Genomic DNA, 13,615 nt, shown 5'->3' on the forward strand with positions numbered 1-13,615 from the left:
ATATTGTACTTTAGGAAAATGACATATATCTTTGAATTAATAAATGTTTGTTTTTGTCCAATATAACTCACATAATTTTAAGAGTATGCTGAGTAATACATATGGCCGAACCATCCCACCCTACTGTCCGAACCATCACCACTGGTAGGGATGGTTCGGACGATTTGGTCACTTGTGTTTAGTTAACTATAGCTTAAAGCTGAAAAGAGCTAAGAATGTCATATTATCAACCTAAAGAGCCAAATGATGTGGCAACATTAAGCATAAACCAGATTACAGTCCTGCTAAAACCTGAATTTTTATAAATATATTAAAAAAAAAAAGTCCGAACCATCACCTCCGTACCTAGACTCTCCCTAAACTGAGATGGACGCAAACCTTCCATTTCTATTATATTTTTGATAAAGAAGCCATTTTTTCTCCAGTATTATATGTATATAAGTAAAAAAAAATCATATTTTTAGTAAAGTAACACAAAAATTATATAACAGAGAGTAATTCAAGTTGAGCCCACATTTGCATTTTACATTAAGTTATCTGGCGAGCGGTGGCATCTTTTCCCATTTTGTGGGGGCTCGTATTGCGTGAGATTAAACGATTCTGGAATCTGCTCGCATTCTAGACCTGAATAGTTAGTCCTGGCGGAATGCAATAACCATTCTAGATTATGGACGTTATAATACACAGTCGGATTATTATACCCATCTTAATAAACTGGTTTTGGAATAGCAACTCTGATATTTTCAAGGCACTTCACGAGACATAAGAAATCAGGACTGCTAACATAGGGTAAATAAATGAACTGTACTGTATATTGGTACAGGTAAGCAGATGGTTAAGTAGTACATTGTTGCAAGTATAACGATAGAAGATTGGAGTTTTCGAGGAACTGGGTGTCTTTGGCTCCTGTAAAATATAACACGTAATAGATAAATCAGGAGTTAGGTATACCATAGACTCATCAAGTGAGTGTTATACTGCCTTGTGACGGTCACTGCAAGAAGTGAGTGGAAAAGTGAATGGTGGAATCATCAGTGAATGAGTGAACAGGACTCTAAGAAGATTTTATACCACTGATGAATAAATGGAGGGGAGTTTGTGAAGTCATGGACATATAGCTGGTGGAGTCGCCCTAAGCCGCGTGGCCAATATGGTCAGGTTAAACCAGCCCTCCCTCTCATCGGCCACATTAGTGTAGGCTAGGTCGTGTGCCAGACCGCTGTGATAGCCTCACTGGTGCTGCATTATACTTTACTATATGTCTTTTTTTTTTTTTTTTTTTTAGTAAATTCTCTAAGCAGAGTCTTACAGGAGCTGCCTATGTTGGATCAACCAGCTTACTGCAGTTATCCTCTTTTTTCATGTTTTTATGTTCTTTTTTTTTTTTTTAGTTTTAGCGTTAACGCTTACTGATGGTTTCCCCTTGTATTATGTAAAAATATTTTACTCTCACCTATTTATTTTATAGGAACAGGGCCTTAATACATTTCACACAATACATACTACATTGTATTCCGCTTAGCAATAGAAACTTATTAATGAAAGTCCTACTTTTCTACAGCTTTGAGAGATACCCGTTCGTTTAGTTCTGTGACCTGCCTATCTCCATTTGTGTATCTCACCTGAAGACAGGTCTCAGACACTGCTTTGATTACCAATACAAGATGATTGTGAAACGGATCACTTTCTGCCATACGACTTTGTAAACCTGGAAAATACTTTTGTTCTGGAACTATGACAATACAAACTTGATGATATTTTGGGAAACAAATACTGACAGTTTGAATAAGGGTGTAGCCTACTTCATTATAAAGCAACAAATTTTCTCACTCCATGGATGAGACGATAGGTCAGTGGCTTCAACCTGGCAACCTGATGCCGACTCCATCCTTTACAATTATCTCCATGCGTTAGAGCACAGGTTAGTTCTGCTGACGTATGTCTTATTTTGCTTAATCCTCCACCACACGATATGGTTAAGCTTTGCCAGAAAAATTTAGTAGAAAAGTGGCTCGAAAAGTCTTCAGTATGCAGAGTAAAATCGTCTATAGACAGGTGTAGAGGTAAGGGGAACAACGACATGAGGCGCTTGGCCGCTGTGCTCATTTCCGTATCTTGATTGTGAAAGCCTGTGGCTGGTTGTTTCACCCACAATACAGGGATACAAGGCCATTGCATCATCCAAGTTACCACAGTTACCTCCCGTAGATGCTGCTGTAAGTACTCATTTTACCTACCAGCCCACAACGGGTGGATGGACACCTGAGGCGAGTGGCGCCACTCCTTCACTAGCACTCAGTCACTCCATCACTGTCACAGCCGCTCACTGAATCACTCACTTATTACACTTCACTATTACTATCAATCACCAGTCACTCCATCACTATCACAGTCATTTGCTGAATAAGAAAGGAATGATGAAGAATCAGCACAAAGAAAAAAAAATATGGCTATATGGCACTGTTGGTGAAGAGGGAAGTAAAGCCTGGAAGAAGAACAGAAAAGCCAAGCAGAGAGGTACGAGAGAAGAGCAGAAGAGCACATTAAGGAGCGAAAGATAGGAGACAAAAAGCCCCCCTTCTAGTAGTCTCATACGACATGCAGGAATACTGGGGAAGCATTCCTTCCCCTCCTCCAAAAGGGAAACCCACTCACTAAATTACTCATTTATTACACCTTGACATCATTTCTGCAACGTTCACGGCCTTTCCTCAAACTTTCTGTTGAACACCACCTCTCCTCCTCTAAACCTCACCTCTTCCTTACCGAGATTTAGCAAACCCTTTTCTGTATCCTCCTACTTCCTCTATACTCATTTCATAGCCAAAAGTGGCTGTTGTGTATATGTACGCAACGACCTATCTTGCTCTCGTTTTTCTGAACTTGATTCTTCTGAATTCCCTACTCTCTGGCTTCGACTCTCCTGCCGTTCTATGACTAAATATATCTGTCCTGTGTACTTATCTCCTAATAATGAAGAATTAGCATGAAGAAAATACAAATGGCTATATGGCACTATCTTACTTCCACGATGGAACACATTCTATCCATTTCTGCATTCTCTGAAATCTCCATTCTAGGAGATATCAATGTTCACCACCACCTCTGGCTCTCCTCTCCTTTCACTGATTCACCTGGTGAACAAGCCTTCATCTTTTCTATCCTTAATGACCTAGAATAGCTTGTACAGCACCTTACCTGTATCCCTGACCGCCTTGGAGAGAGCTCCAACGTACTTGACCCCTTCCTTACAACTAATCCTTCTGCTTACACTGTTAATCTTTTCTCTCTGTTGGGCTTCTTCGGTCATACTCCTATTACCTTAACCAGTCCTATCGCTCCAGTACGGCCTGTGGATCCTCCAAAAAAACGTTATCTGTGGCACTTTGGACATGTGGATTGGGAGGCCCTCAGGCAGTACTTCTTTGATTTTCCCTGGAATGATTATTGCTTCCATGGCCGGAAGCCATCTGAGTGTGTCTTGCGCGTTACTGAGGTTATTCTCTTGGACATGGAAACATACATTCCATTTTCATATCCTTTGACTAATGCAAGAAACCCTTGGTTAAATCACGCTTGTTCTAATGCTGTCCGCAACAAGGAGAGGGCCTATAAAAGGTACCGGAGCCAACCCACCCCTGAATCACATTGTTTTTATGTTTCTACCCGGAATCATGCTAAGTCTGTTCTTCGCTCTCCTAAAAATAATTTCATCCGTACTAAATAGTCTCAACTCTCCAACTCGAATTTTTCCTGCTCCTTCTGGCACCTTACCAAAAACCTTTCTAACAACTTTACCTCATCATCCTTCCCTCCTTTTTTCTATTCTGATGGCTCTGTACAATAGCTATTTCTTCTACTGATAAAGCAGATCTCTTCATTCAGACTTTCTCCTCCAATTCAAACTTAGACAATTCCGGTGCTCTTTCTCCATCACTTCCCCCCTCTGACTTCCTCATGGCTGACAATAAAATTTCTTCAGCTGATGTATTTTCTGCGGGCACTGGCCTCAGCACTAACAAGGCATATGGACCTGATGGAGTCCCTCCTGTTGTCCTTAAGAACTGTGCTTCTGTTCTTACACCCTGCCTAGGTAAACTCTTTTGCTTTTGTCTTTCATCTTGTACCTTTCCTTCTTGCTGGTAGTTTGCTCTCATTCAGCCAGTCTCAAAGAAGGGTGACATTCTCAACCCTCTGACTATCGTCCAATTGCTTTAACATCCTGTGTCTCAAATGTTTTCGAGTGAATTCTTAACAGAAAAAAATTAAAGAATCTTTCCTATCACAACCTTCTTTCGGATCGTCAGTATGGGTTCCGTCAGGGATGCTCCACCAGTGATCTTCTCACCTACTTTCAGACTCCTGGTCATCCTCCTTTCGGGAGTTTGACGAAAGCTTTGCCATTGTACTTGACAGTTTAAAGGCTTTCAATTAAGTCTGGCATAAATCTTTAATTCCCAAACTGCCCTCTTACGGTTTCTATCCTTCTATCTGTGTCTTCATTTTAGCTTCCTTTCTGGTCGTCCTATAACTGCTGCTGTAGACGGCCATCGTTCTTCTCCTAGATCTATCAACAGTGGTGTTCCTCAGGGCTCTGTCCTACTACCAGCTCTCTTCCTTTTATTCATCAATGATCTTCTAAGCTGTACATCTAGCCCTATCCATTCATATGCTGATGATTCCATCCTTCACCTTTTCATTCGGTTTTCGCATCGTCCATCCCAGCAGTTACTTCTACAAGCAAGGGATGAGGCTATGGCACACCTAATATCTGACTTGGCTTGTATCTGTGACTGAGGTAAAAGTAATCTTGTTTTTAATACATCAAAGACTCAGTTTTTACACCTCTCATCTCGTCAAAATCTTCCACAAGCATAACCACTAATGTTTAATAATATCTTGCTCAATCCTGCATCATCCTTGAACATGCTTGGGGTTTCATTCACACGGGACTTATCTTGGAAAGATCATGTTGCATTTCTTGTAAAATATGCTTCCGAGAGATTAGGTGTGCTAAACCGACTCTGTGTCTTCTTTACCCCTGCACAGTTGTTGACTTTATACACGGGTTTTATTCGCCCCTGTGTAGAGTACAACCCTTATGTGTGAGAAGGCTCCCCACATACAGCTCTTCTCATCAGGATGGAGTCAAAGGCTATTCATCTCATCAACTCTCCTCCTCTTACTGGAGTTCACCACCAGAGGGCCGGACATAAACAAATCATTGCAGTGTGCAGCTCATATTCCTGTTTTTTTTGCTGGTCTTTGCTTTCCAACACCCTTCTCTCATTGCAGGAAGCAACATAAAGATCTAGGGCTTACTTCACCGTTAGTTGTGTTTTTCTAGTGTTTGGACTTAGTCTGTAGTTTGGGGGAGAAATTCAGTACGGCAGACAGGCCCCCCTGGTCGGGTTTTCTCGTTTCTGCGCATGCGCAGTACGACCTGTGTGACGTCATGGACGTGTCACCCCACTTCCCCTACTACCATTGGTCTGTTCTGTTGTGCTGGTGAAGCTGATGCTCCGCTCACTCTGCTACCTACCTAGGTGTGCAGCATGGAGTACTCTGGCCCTGCCTCTCTTGAGGACCTTGAAGCTGACCTGGCATTGAGTGACGAGGATAAGATGACTCAGAGTGACTGGCCACAGCTACCACAAAGTAGTAGCAATGTCTCGCTAGCTGGGGAAGTAGCTAACGAACCAGCACTATCTGTACCTGCCGCATCTCACCTCATTGGCCAGGCATCTTCCTCTGCCAAGTACCCCGTGCATAACACCTCGGACAGCAACAGTGAGCCTTCATCCCCTGGTGCCAAATCTTCCACGCGGCAGGAGACTTCTGGTCCCCTGCAGAGGGCAACCGCCCTTGGATCCAACACTCCTCATCTCCTGCAGCTTGTTCAATCCCCCCAAGTTTTGCCATTGCTTCCTGCCTCTATGCCTCTGGCGTTTGCACCCAGCGCTGACTACATGAAGCTTTTATTCAAAGACAACCCAACTGTGGACATCAAACTTCGACGGTTGTCTGAGGTCAACCGTGCTTTTCACGTTGACCGCACCCAAGGGGAGGTCAAGATGTTTGCAATCACTTCCCATTTTTTCTACATGTCCAGACGTCGCAGGGACATCCTAGATAGCATAAATAATGGAGAGTTCCTATTCCTTTCTTTGGAAATTCAAGACTCATCTGAGAGGCCCCACAAGTTTCCTACTTACCTCCTTACACGTTATCCTGTCTGCACTGATCCCAACTTGGCCAAGGAGCTGCCAGGTATCTACTCAGCCTGACGTTTCCACCAGAATGGCACTCCTATCAACCGGCTGGTAGTCACCTGGGTCCTTCCTCACCCGCCACCACCAACTGTCACCTTCAGCTTCCTTCCCTGCCTCCCATCTTGTGAGTTTTGCAACATGAAGGACAAGCAACTGTGGTGCTTTCGATGCTGGGGCATTGGTCACATCTCCCGGTATTCCTCCGAGCCAGAACAGAGTGCATGGTGCTCTGGCCAGCACGACTCTCGGACGTGTCCTTACCGACCCCCTCCACCTGCATTTGATACAGCCTTGATGCAATCCAACCTGCCACCTCCAGATACCTTGCACTGGAAATGTCCCCGATGTCATCAAGAAGGGATTAACGTTTGGCATGGCTGCACTAGATGCTGGGATAACCATGCCCCCATTGCCAAGGGTGGGACTCCACAAGCGTCACCACCACCACCACTCTGCGCTGCCGCTCCCCTTGCCTTCACTGTCAGTTTGGACTCAGTTTCAGTCACTGAACTTCGCGATGCTGTTGCCACTCTCAGGACTCGGATTAGCTCACTTATGGCATGTTTCAGTGCAATAGAAGCCCACATTGATGGCTTGGTTAGCAAGCAAGCCACACTTGAGACAACATTAAATTCCCTGGTTGAATCACAACAAGTCATTATTACGACTGTCACCACCCTTACGGAGAAGCTGGACTCCATTGTCACTCCCATTGGATAACTGAATGCTCCCCCCAGGGAGTCTTCCCCTCGTGGCACGCCCCGTAGCATCTCTCATGCTACCACAACTTCCTCATCTGGCACTCGAAAACGTCATGGCAAAGTTCGATAACATGGCACAACTGCATGCCATCTCTCGGAATGCCTGTGGTGTTACTAACTGGTCTAAACATACTGCACTCAAAGGATATGTGTGCAGTCGCCACCCGGATATCATTTTCATTCAGGAATCCTTTGTTGGTTGTACGCTACTCGGGGTAGAGGCACCGACTCTCAGTGGTTAAGTTTCTTACATAAAATGAGTTAGGAATAGACTTGTCACGTATGTCCACTCCTCCAGCCAGCACCGTTTCCTCCATAGCTCTGTAGATGACGAGACAACCTTCCAGCTTCTTGAGGTCACCATTGAAAGTGGCACAATTCGGTTGTGCAACATGTACTCTGCACCAGGCAGGTTGAATACAGCTGCTCTCCCAGCTCCCACCATCCATGGCATGATATACGAGTACATGGGGGATTATAATGCCCGACACCCTGCTTTGGGGGACCTTTCTGCCACAGTTAACCGTAATGGGCCTAAACTTCTTGAGTATAATCGTTGTAATCAGCTCGCCTGCTGGGACACCGGTGGGGCCACACACTCTTGAGGAGGCACACCAAATCACGTCCTTACAACCGGCCTCGTCGCATCCCAGGTCAGCTGTTCATCTATCCCTGTGCTCTTCTCTGATCATATTGCTCTCAGCCTTCATTATTCCCTCCCTGCTACACCTTCTGTACACAGATGCACTCTCATTGCAATCCCACCCAAGTACTGTCCTACATACATCTCCTATATGACCAACTTTATTCCCACGTTCGACCTTCATTGTCTCAAAAAGTTGTATTCATCACTTGTCAGCTCCACTCATGGCTCCTACACCCATTATGTCAGCAGGCCACACATTACATGCCATTATGATGCCCACACCTGGACACTGGTGGATAATTGCATTGCTCAGGCAGAGAGGAAGGCGGTGGAAGGCGGTTTTGCCTTTCAAAGACGACCTTCCTCCGAGAGTCTCCATTGGTATCGATTGTCAAGGGATGATCTAGTTGCTCTCCAGCACTGCATTTATGCCGATTCGTGGCATAAACTTACCGATAGCTTCAACCATCAAACACCTGTTGGTTCTATGTGGCGCCTGATCAACAAGGTTGTTAAGAAGCCCCCTAGTGTCCTCCAGCACTGTCCAGCACAGTATGCACAGGATCTGGTAGATGCCTGGTCTGCACAGTCATGGGCTTGCGCCCTTCCCACACACATACAGGATGTGCTCTCCACCCAGAAAAATTTTCGTGCACTCCGTCTCACTGCCGCTTTAATGAGGGACAGATGATAAGGATGGTGTGACTATAACTGATGATGAATTGCAACAGGCCCTCACCAGGGGTAGGGTAACGGCTCCGGGTGATGACAGCATCACTTTTTCTGTCCTATATGTTCTCCTGAAAGTTCCTGGTAATCCCCTTCTCCAGCTGTTCAACCTTTGCATCCGTCTGAGATACGTGCCACAAGCCTGGACCCACATTACAATCGTGCCTATTCCTAAACCTGGCGCTGATAAATTCCTGCCTGTTTTCCTCACCTCCTGCTTCAGTAAAGTACTAGAATGCATCCTTCTCACAAGACTCTTGTTTAGGTTGCAGGACAAGCTCTTGCCCCGACTGTACGGCTTTTTACCACAGCAAGGGACACATCACTTCCTCATGGAGCTATACACCCTTCTATCCCCCACCAGTGTGGTGTGACTGACATTGATTTAAAGAGTGCATTTGATGTTGCCAACAGAGACATCATCCTCGACCAGGTAGTGGATTTTGGAGTTAAGGGAAACCTGCTGCGATGGATACATGGTTACCTGAATAATAGGTCCTCTCGTGTTTTTTTTAAGGGTGCATACAGTACTGTTAAGGATTTTGAGCTTGGTACTCCAGAAGGTGGTGTCCTTAGTCCTTTTTTGTTTAATATCCTCATACATCATCTACTCACCCTCCTTCCTGACATCCCTGGAAGCACAATTACTTGCTATGCTGATGACATCTGCATTCACTCAAATTCTCCAGCAGATCTGCAACGTTTCCTTTGCTTGTTTCACGAGTCGGCTTCCAAATGTGGACTTATCTCTCCAGAAAAGAGTAGAATCTTCACTTCTTGTTCAGCAAGAACATTGCCTGTAATCTCTGTCAGGGACTGTGTTATTCCTCTGCACATGCAGTACCTTTATCTGGGGGCATCTGTATGGATTTCTCCCTCCATTCTTGCAAGACAACACGGGCATCCGAGTGTTCAGGATCTGCTGACCTGGCTGCAGCACTGCCTAAAACCTCTCAAGTGGCTCACTAATTATACTGCCAGGGTGTCTATTCCTGTAGCATGAACTATATACATAGTGTTTATTCGATCAGTTGTTGATTATCTCTCCCCTGCTCTTTGTCAACTTTCCAGAACAGCCAAACAACCTCTTGAGAAGTTCCAAAATGCAGTAATGAGACTCGTCCTGGGCTGCCCTGGCTCAACCAGAATTGTCAACATGCAACTTGAACTCAACCTTCCTCTACTTGTTGTGAGAATATACTCCGTGGTTACATACTTCAGCATTAAGTGCCTGCATTATCCTCAGCTTTCTCCCCACTACTCTGACATCATTCAGACTTCCCTTGATCCCATTGCACCTAGGCCTCTGCTTCGCAGTGGTGGTCTCTCACTAGTTAACCCGCCCCGTCCCGTCAACGTATGGGTACGTTGCAACATTTTGCATTACCAGTCCCAACAACGTACTGGTACGTGGTGGAATTGCAAGGTCCCTCATTTGCACAATTTTCAATTTTCGTGCGTGATTTTTCGTACGTATACATGGGACACCTTCCTCTATTCCTCTACAAGATGCCAAGCAGGGACAATGCCTTACACTGCATAACCTCCCCCTCCCCCCCTGCACGCGGTGGAAGACAATTCACCTGTTACCAGTGACCTGGCCAATAAAGACATTCAGGGCCAGGGTGATTCCCCAACCGATGACAATGTGGAGGACAATGTTTACATAGCATTAGAGGAAGAAACAGTCAGAAATGATGATCAGGTAATGTGGCAAACGAAGGTCAGGTATGGTGATGAGTTAGTGAGTGAAACAATGCTTGTAATGCCTATATTACTGTTTGAAAACCAATATACTCTCATACTACATATAAATTCGTACCAAGTAAATAAATAAATACCGTTTATGAGTGGTGTGAAATAGTTACCCTCCCATAGAACTCGTTTTCTTTGGTGCCAGCCTGTTAGAAAACCCAGTCAGGTAAGGAGGTACTGGTACCTAGATCGAGTATTTTAAACCTCAGGTGAGCAATTTCTCTATGAAATTTCGATGTTTCTCACCAAAAGCGGAGGTTTTAGCCACACACAAAAAAAATCGAAAATACCTCGGGACTGGGGGGGTGTCGGAGGTGCGAAATAGCTCGGGACGTGATGGGTTAATACTGTTTGTTCAAACGTCCGATAGCTAAACATCAACGTACCGGTGCTTGCTGAGGAGGTGGACTATGGCATTCCACCTTGGCAGACCCCTGTGCCTGCTATCTCATACACTCTGGCTCCAAGACTGACCTGTCTTTGCTTCAGAACAGCTAGCTTTAGAGACTATCGCCAGGCTGTCATCTTCCCTCCCTTTGGCCCACCATATCTACACTGATGGCTCCCTGCAGGAGGATGGCAGTGCTAGCTGTGCTGTATTTTCCCCAAGTCTGGACCCACCTCAAGGGGGCTGGTTGGGCCGTTGACTGCCAACCTCGTCGAGCTCTACGTATTGCGAACTACTTGGACTCCTGGATGCAGTTACTTTATTAATACGGACGAACAACAGTGGCTTGATCATCTGTGGCTCACAGCCAGCCCTCCATGCCCTCTCCTCTCCCAGGCCTGCACATCAACACCTCGTTCTGCAGATACTCCATCAATTGGCCACTGTCCACGATCGTTCACTGGTGGTGCACTTTCTGTGGATTCCCTCTCACGTTGGTCTCACAGCCAACAACACCGCTGACCTTGCAAGGACTGCCTGTGGACTGGATCTGCCTGCTGTGGATGTTACTAAAGCGTCTACCATTTGCTACAAGCAGATCATATGCAGAGCAGCCCGCTCCTCTATTCTCCACCGTAGAAATTCTGAGAGGGCTCAGAGTGCATCTATCCAACATTATGACCATTTTCTCCCTCGTCCCCATAGATATCACCACAGTGGTTTTATGGTTCGTCGACTGCCTCTGACTGGGCTACCGACCCATGTGGCAGGTGGCTGGGGCGGGCAACGTACCTCATTTCTCCTCCTGTAAGCTGTGTGATGCACCCAATGTCAACACCCTTGACCATTATTGCCTGCAATGTCCACTTGCCTCTAATTTAATACCACACAGACTCACATAAGTGGACACTTGTAAACATTTGTTGGAAGATGATAACCTAGATGTTATTCTCATGCGTCATCCACACTTTCGTGGGTGTTAATTTATTATAGTTAGACAGCGTGTCTTTCGTGGCACGAGCTTCCCTGTACTCACCTCACATATAGCTGCATGGCACTGTAATAGGTTTGTCGCCTTTGAGTGTAATAAATTAATCATATCAATCCTCTTACCGGTTCCCTTCAACCTCTGTCTCTTTCCCGCACTGTTGCCTCTTTATCTCTTTTCTATCACTACTTCAATGGTCACTGCTCCTTTGAACTGTCTACTTGCATCCCTCCACCTCTACGACGGGATGTAGCACCCGTCTGGCAACAAACTCTCATCCCTTTTCTGTCCAATTCTCTAATGCAAGAGTTAACGTTTACTCCCAGTCCTTCATTTGTGCAACAGGGCAACTCTGGAACTGTCTCCCTCTGTCTGTATTTCCTACTTCCTATGATCTCCAGTTTATCAAACGCAATGTGTCCAGGCTTCTCGAAATGAATAGATCTTGAATTTGGCTCTCTTTTGTATTGTTTTTGTCCTTTTTTCTTGGAAGGAACTGTTTTGTGGGGTGAGCCTTTGGTTCCTTCTTCGTCGCATAAAAAAAATATTACTCACTTATTCACTCCATAACTATCACAGCCACTCGCAAAATGACACAGTCACTATCACCATAACTCTCTCGGTCACTCCTTCATCAACACAGGCACTCAATCACTCGTTTACAGTGGCCACAAAAGTTTTTCCCTCATATACCTATTTTCACTCATAGACCTATTTTCACCCAGGTGTATGGACCTACATACCCCTAGACAAATATTTCTCAATTGAACCAACATACTCCTATGAACCTATTACTCATGTGTAACTTTTTTTTTTTTTTTTACCACGTGGAATATGGCATCCCTGTGGACCTATTTTCCACTCTGGACCAGTTTCCCTATAGACGTATGTTCACCCAGCAGGCTATTTTTCCTCATGGGCCTCCTTTCTTCATAGACCCTTTTCCACCTCAGTACCTATTTTACCCATGGTCCCCCTGTTTTTTTTTTTTTTCTACAATGACCCATTTTCACCAGTGACTTGTTTCCCCATGGACTATTTCCATTGATGAACTTTTCTTTTTTTTTTCTTTATGGACCCATTTACATCATGGACATGAATCCCTTCCAAGAACTTATTTTCTCCCTAAAAGAACGAGAGAATCCAGGTGCAGGAGTAGATGACGTAACAGAGGCTGTCGATGACGTTTTTGAGAATGTGGAGAATGATTTTAATTTCAGGCATACTCCCGAGGATTAATGCAGGGAATGCCTTCTTCAGCAGAGCATTTAGTATACGTAACAGAGTAAAGTCACTTTGCTTACAGGAAAAAGTTGAGTTCATCGACACGTGGAACCAGTTTCATGAGCAGCAAACACTTTTTGCGAATAATGGAGTACACTTGAATGCCGTTGGTTCGGCCCGTCTTGGTCATTTGCTTAGTGATGCCATACGATTCTTCTGGAGAAAAAACAAGACGTAGATGTCATACGATCCGATAAATCAATAAACAATGGATGCTCCCCACATCGGAAAGGAAAACACACTAAAGCTTGTAAATGCACCTAGTCTACATAATAAATTTTCTGATTTAGAGGCCCTTGTCTTTACCGAAGATTATGATGTAACTGATGTAACAGTATCGTGGCTAAATACTGAGCAGAGAGATTTTTTAGCAGAGTTTAATTTACCAGGCTATCAAATTTTCAGTAGTGAAATGATGAATCGAGCAAGGGGCGGAGTGTTGTTATATTTTAAATCAGGATTTCATCCAGTCGAAATTACCAAGCCATGTATTAAAAACATTGACACTATTTATATTCATAAATTCACTCTTGAGTTCATTGATTGTCCACCTGGTCAGCCACTCAACATCGATAATGAAATCTACAATCAAATTGCCGAAATATCTTGTATGCAAAGCACTGTAGTATTTGGTGACTTTAATTTACCAGATCCAAAATGGGGAGAAGCCCTATCCTCACACACAGGGTTAGACCTATATGCAAACTTGCAGGAAAGTTCTTTGTATCCATTTGTAAATTATCTGACACGTGGAACTAACATCCTAGATCTTGTCTAAGCCACATCAGAAAA

Source organism: Coenobita brevimanus, chromosome 88 (genome assembly GCF_032717465.1).
Source record: "Coenobita brevimanus isolate Jiangsu-jjx chromosome 88, ASM3271746v2, whole genome shotgun sequence".
NCBI lineage: Eukaryota > Metazoa > Arthropoda > Malacostraca > Decapoda > Coenobitidae > Coenobita > Coenobita brevimanus.